Source organism: Cupressus sempervirens, chromosome 7 (genome assembly GCF_028749045.1).
Source record: "Cupressus sempervirens isolate cs-2001-9-10 chromosome 7, ASM2874904v1, whole genome shotgun sequence".
Taxonomy (NCBI): Eukaryota; Viridiplantae; Streptophyta; class Pinopsida; order Cupressales; family Cupressaceae; genus Cupressus; species Cupressus sempervirens.
In genome coordinates, this window is record NC_143124.1 from 544,503,651 (window position 1) to 544,508,292 (window position 4,642).

Here is a 4,642-nt window from a genome sequence, read left to right on the forward strand (position 1 = left end):
GGTAGCAAAAAAGACCAGTGCAACAGGATCTCTTCCAATTCACATTTTGAAGAGCCTTCCTGAGGCCTGAGAGAATCCTCTGTCATCAAAGAATAGTGAGAGAGCTGTTGAGATCAAATCGACAAGAACTCAGCTCTAAAAGGATGGCAACTTGACAGCATGTTAAAAACAGCCTATTGTTGTAAGCTTTCTGATCTAATAGATCCAGTCTACATACAATTATCACTCTAAAACTGGACTTTACCACCTCAGGATTTTCTATGATAAAAGAAACTGGTGTTCTAATTTTAATTTTAATTTGTTTTACCATCTTAAACTGTCACTGAGTAATTCAATTAGACAGAAATTTAATTCGATTGTTTTCCATCTTCATCATGAATAGTCTAAACATACTTTTGGGATATCAAAAGACATTTACACACTGACATCTCTCTTCCAAACTAATTTCAAAATCACGTACTTTAATGTTTCAAGAATTTTGTGATTACCCATGGCGGTGCAGGCCCAGTTGCTTGTTTCCTTGCCTCTGTAAGAGAAGATCTTGGTGCGCTCCAAGCAGAATATCTGAAGTGGGGTATGAAAACTCTTGCACCGCACATCACTGAAATTTTCGACAAAATCTACCGAGAAGGGTTTCCGAAAGATTGGACAATCAGCCTTGCAATACCACTTTTTAAGAGTGGTGATGTTAACAATCCCTCCAACTACAGGACTATAATGATCAATCCCCTCTTTGCTAAACTTTTTGGTAGCATGATAGAAACTAGGATCAGCAAATGGGCAGAAGAAAACCATAAACATGTTAAAGGGCAAGCTGGTTTTAGGCCAAAGCACTCAACAATGGATCACTATGTCACTTTGAGACACATTATTGAAAAAGAGTGGGAGAAAAAGGAAGAGGTTTTATGTTGCTTTGTTGACTTTAAAAAGGCTTTTGACACCGTCCCGAGAGACAAGCTTTGGTTCAAGATGGAAGAATTGGGGATTCCTATGCATCTCAGAGCTGCTGTTCATAGGATGTACGAAGAGGTGAAAGTCAAAATCAGAACTTCAGATGGCATTTCAGAATGTTTTAGGAGCGATATCGGAGTCAAACAGAGCTGTGCTTTATCTCCTACTTTGTTTGGTTTATATATTGACAAACTGGAAGACTGGTTAAACATGCAAAAGGGTGAAGGCATTCAACTAGGTGAATTTGTTATAAAGCTGCTCTTATATGCGGACAATCTCATTTTAATTGCCAAATCTGCCGGTGGTTTGCAAGATCATCTATCTTCTCTTGAGCGCTTTTGCGGAATGGTGGGGATAGAGGTCAATATCAACAAGACTAAGGTTATGATTTTCTCTAATAATAAAAAAAACATCAACATAAATTTTATTACAATGGAAGTGTTCTTGAAGAAGTTGCGGAGTATAAATACCTTGGCATCAATTTCAACAAAAAACTAAGCTGGTCTAGCTGCAGGTATAAAAGGATATTAAGTGGGTGGAAGGCTTTTTATGCTCTTCAAAATAGGTGCCGTGAAGCGAAGTTGTGGGATTGGAAAACTATTCAAATCTTGTTTAGTCTTCTTGTGCTGCCAGTTGTTCTTTACGGGTGTGAATAATGGGCCAGCAACACTACTATTCAAATCTCATTTTAATTGCCAAATTTGTCGGTGGTTTGCAAGATCATCTATCTTCTCTTGAGCGCTTTTGCGGAATGGTGGGGATACAGGTCAATATCAACAAGACTAAGGTTATGATTTTCTCTAATAATAAAAAACAACATCAACATAAATTTTATTACAATGGAAGTGTTCTTGAAGAAGTTGCGGAGTATAAATACCTTGGCATCAATTTCAACAAAAAACTAAGCTGGTCTAGCTGCAGGTATAAAAGGATATTAAGTGGGTGGAAGGCTTTTTATGCTCTTCAAAATAGGTGCCGTGAAGCGAAGTTGTGGGATTGGAAAACTATTCAAATCTTGTTTAGTCTTCTTGTGCTGCCAGTTGTTCCTTACGGGTGTGAATAATGGGCCAGCAACACTACTATAGCACAATGGAAACAAATCGAAGAAATCCAAAAGCACTTAATCACAAGCAAGTTTTAAATCAAAAACACTATTCCGTACAATATCATGCTAAGTGAAATGGGGGCTGCTCCTATTGAGGCACTTGCTATGGTTCGCCTTCTAAGCTATTTAAAAAGAATCGAAAAAATGGAAGAGGATAGATGGCCTAAAGTTGTCTTTAGTGACACACTATGTAAGCAAAAAAGAGCATGGATGCAACAAAACAATCAAATGGATGAATAAATGGAATATTCAATTCAATATGTGCCCCACAAATAATAAAGAAATAAAGGTCTTTGTTATGGAGAAATTCTACAAGAAAAATTGGGGAAGCAAGATCGGGAGGAAGAAACTATAGTATATAAATGAGTTCAACCCCACATGTGATCAACTCCAAAAAAGAATACATAGGAGCCAACATTTCTTGGAGGGCTAAAATTCTTATTGCTCAGCTAAGAACCAACTCTCACCAACTTCGGTGTGAGACCGAGCATTGGAAGAGGCCAAAGTAGGCTTGGGAAGAGAGAATTTGCAGATTCTGCAATTCTAGGAAAGTGGAAACTAAACAACACTTTATTTTAGAATGTGAGGCCTACAAGAGTAGCAGAGATAAATTTGCGGATACTATATGTAACAGTTCTTGGCATAACTTATTCAACGAAGAGTACATTGAACAATTGGGTGTACTCATCATCATCTGCACAAGAAGCGAACAGTGCTACTTAAGTCTGCTTGAGTTGTCTGGGTGTCCCATAGGCTATTTTTAGCCTCGTGGACGTTAAAATTTTATCTATCTATCTATCTATGCTTCCCTGATGTAAATCCTTTGTTCTCTGAAGTACTCGAAGATGATTTATATGCAACAGTCTATAAGCATATGCCAATTAAAAGCCAATTTTCCTTTGCTGAGCTATCATGGTAGATTAGGGAAATAACAGGTTCATATTTGTAATTGAAGTCTTCATACTTGCAATTTCTAGAACAGTGTCAAAAACAACTATATTAAGAGTGTAAAAGGAAAATTAATAAATTATATGACAAAGGAAGTAAATTTAAAGTTAATAGATCTTGAATCAAATAGCTCAGGACAGAGTAATAGACAATGCTTTCGAAACAAAATCTGATAGCTCAAAATGTCATAAATGATATGGAAATGTTCTCATTTATAACTACTTTAGAAGGTTTGTAAGACAGTAAAATGGAGTGTTAAATTTTTTTCCATTAGACAATAAAGACCTGCTAGTACAAAAGAAAAGGAAAACTATTTGGGACACAACTTTAGCTACTAAGTTTTCCTTGATTTTGTGTGTAAGCAAATCGAGTTAAAAACATCAACGGGTTTTGATTTGAGAAATTAAGAGATTATAGGCGCAAGTTAAAAAAAAGCACGATGAATATTCCCTTTCCATGGGATGGTTGCTGCTGAAATTTATCTGAATCATTAATGAGAAAATATATGAGGCCTGCTTTAGGAACAAGTAAAAGAAGCCCACAAGACTAAGGCATTAATTCTCTCGACCTCAATGAATGAACTCTCTCAAGGCACATATTAGTTTGTCTAATACCTATTTAACGTACTTGGAATATATGCTATATATGTGTCTAAAGCTTCATGTAATGGTATCGTACTCCTTGCAGACCACCTGAACCTCCATTCATATGATGAGCCTAAATAGAATGCAGTTCCCTAACAAGTGCAGTGTGTGCATTTAAGCAGAGAGTTTCAAGCCAGCAGAATATATAGAAAATCTATATATAGCCAAAACAATTCTTCATTTTGATAAAAAAAAATATTGCTACAATTCATTCTGCTTCTGTTCACACAATGTCTATATACTGCTTCCCACATGATTATACAATTGACAGTACCATACTGCTTGTAGTTAAAACCTGATGACCAGTGTCAAGTTGAACTTTCAAATTATCACTTTGTCAGCATCAAAAAGGAAATTTTTGCAACCTAACCTCGATAATGTGAACAACCTCTTTGATAAAGCACTGAGTTTTCTGGATTAGATTGTGTTTGTTTATTTCATCAACGTTTCGGATCACACTACATGATCCATCATCAGGATAAGAAAGTGCAGGGTCACACTACATGATCCATCATCATGATCCATCATCACCCTGCACTTTCTTATCCTGATGATGGATCATGTAGTGTGATCCGAAACGTTGATGAAATAAACAAACACAATCTAATCCAGAAAACTCAGTGCTTTACAAATGGATTGTGGAAACCTGTTACTGTTAACCTCTTTGATATTAGTGTCTGTGACAATTGGATGTTAAATTCTTTTGAAAAGCTCACTATCACAAGAACTCCAAGAGAACAAACCTCTTTAGCTCAGTATCATATGCTAAAAAAGTTTCGTCCGAGTTCAACTTCAGACTGGCTTCCTATGTCTAATTTTAGAAAGTATTCTTATAAGGTTCAGATATGTTTTAAAAATCAGATAGAAGCCTGAGCCATTATTTATAATATTATTTGCTATTTTTCATTAATTTGTGTTTGGAATTTATATACATGAGAAGGCAAATAACAGTAGCATGGAACACCAAGAAGAAATTTCAGTAATCACAAACACA